This window comes from Lathyrus oleraceus, chromosome 5 (assembly GCF_024323335.1).
Source record: "Lathyrus oleraceus cultivar Zhongwan6 chromosome 5, CAAS_Psat_ZW6_1.0, whole genome shotgun sequence".
In the NCBI taxonomy this organism is placed as follows: domain Eukaryota; kingdom Viridiplantae; phylum Streptophyta; class Magnoliopsida; order Fabales; family Fabaceae; genus Lathyrus; species Lathyrus oleraceus.
Genome location: NC_066583.1, coordinates 190,605,107 through 190,607,327, shown reverse-complemented (window position 1 = coordinate 190,607,327; position 2,221 = coordinate 190,605,107).

The following is a 2,221-nucleotide window of genomic DNA, read 5'->3' as shown; positions in this document are numbered from 1 at the left end:
CTCCCTCCATACTTCTATTTCAAGGATACCTATCCCACAATCATACACAATTAATTTAAAACATTCATTAATCATATAAAAATCTAAATAATTCAAATTAATTAATTAATTAAATTCGGGGTATTACAGTTAACGTATCTCTGGAAGCATCGTCCCTATTTTATGCCAGGTCTGTCCATGAAGCCTTAGTGTCTGGGGGCCACCACCTTTTGTAAACTTGGTATCAAATTTCATACCAGGTGAAATGAAAGAGAACATAGCATTATAAGTCCTTGTGTTGGCTTGATAATCATTTGCATGAGTTGAAGCACAGTCGAAAAGTAATTTTTTAATAATTACGGGTCGGTCACCAATCAATGATAGTTTAACCTTTCCTTCATGACAACAACGTTGAAACTTTGGCGACATCGTGTTCCTTGATTTACTCATACGTTCACCATACCACATGCAAGCTGCACAAAATTGGCATTCCCAAACAGGATCTCACTACGCCAAAAACTGGAATAGACAGCGCACCTTAGAGGGCGCTTTATTATAAAAGCGCTCTCTAGAGTGAAGCGAAAAATAAGGAGCAATAGACAGCGCACTTTAGATGGCGCTTTTTTAATAAAGCGCTCTCTAAGGTGAAGCGAAAAAATAAGGAGGAGATAGAGGGACAACAATACATGGCGCTTTTTAGAAAGCGCCCTCTAAGGTTATCCTTAGAGGGCGCTTTTACTAAAGCGCTGTTATAAGTCCATGTGCATTTCCAGCTTATAAAGCGCTTCTGGAAAGCCTTTGAGAGCGCTTCCAGAAGCGCCCTCTTAGGCCCCCTTTAGAGGGCGCTTTTTTTCCACAAGCGCCCTCTAAGGTGAAACGAAAAAATAAGGAGGAGATAGAGGGACAACAATACATGGCGCTTTTTAGAAAGCGCCCTCTAAGGTTACCCTTAGAGGGCGCTTTTAATAAAGCGCTGTTATAAGTCCATGTGCATTTCCAGCTTATAAAGCGCTTCTGGAAAGCCTTAGAGAGCGCTTCCATAAGCGCCCTCTTAGGCCCCCTTTAGAGGGCGCTTTTTTTCCACAAGCGCCCTCTAATGTCCCCTTTAGTAAACATTAAAATTATAACATACTGCGCGTTTTGTTATTTCACTATCTGTTATTTTCGTTCTTTTTCACGTTAGGGTTCTAAGGCGTTTTCCTTCCACCTCTGTTAGATCTACATTATTACTGCGCGTTTCCTCCTTCTACCAATCAAAGGTACACGATGCATACATTATTACTTGCAGTATTGCTTTGTTTTAGCTTTGCCCAATTTCAATTTTATGTTATTGTTGTCTATGCTACGTTTGTTTCGACCTGTAAAGTTTCAATATTCATAGTCATTTAAATAGTTTGGGTTTATTAGGAAATTGACGGTTGGTTTTTAGTGACCATGATAGCGCATGCAATGGGACTACATTACCCAGTAGTTAGGGTTATACGACCTATGAACATATGATTTTGTGTCAACACCAGTATCATTAGAAACCTAGGTCCGAATGTGTTTGAACTCTTCTGAAATTGTTTTTTGTTTATTCTAATTAGTAATGGATAATACATGGATGTCTTCCAATCGATTGTCGAGAGAGTACGAGAATGGGGTATCAGAATTCGTTAAGTTTGCCGTTGCGCACGCCAAAGACCCCAGTAGAATGATATGTCCTTGCTTGGGTTGTTGTTATGGGAAACGGGTTGACGCAGTTCAGTTGACATCGCATCTAATGAGGCATGGAATTGATCGAAGTTATACATGTTGGAATTTGCATGGTGAGAAAAGTAACGAGAATGTTGAACCGGGGGATAGTACGACCTATGCCTTAAACTATAGTGGCGCAGATACATACGATTGTGATCGAGTTGAAGAGATTGCAGAAGCACTTGAAGGAGATCTTAAGGATTGTCCCGAAATGTTTGAGAGGTTGGTAAGTGATGCAGAGAAACCTTTGTATGATGGTTGCACTAAATTCACAAGATTGTCTGCGGTATTAAAGTTGTACAACTTAAAGGCGGGCAATGGATGGTCGGATAAAAGTTTCATAAAGTTATTAGCCCTTTTGAAAGATATGCTTCCTGAGGATAATGTTCTTCCCACAGTAGACGCATGTTTCGTAGTGAAACCGATTCAAGACACTTGACCTAGCATGCAGATGAAAGAATTATAGATGGAAAGTATCGACATCCGGCAGATTCACCACAGTGGT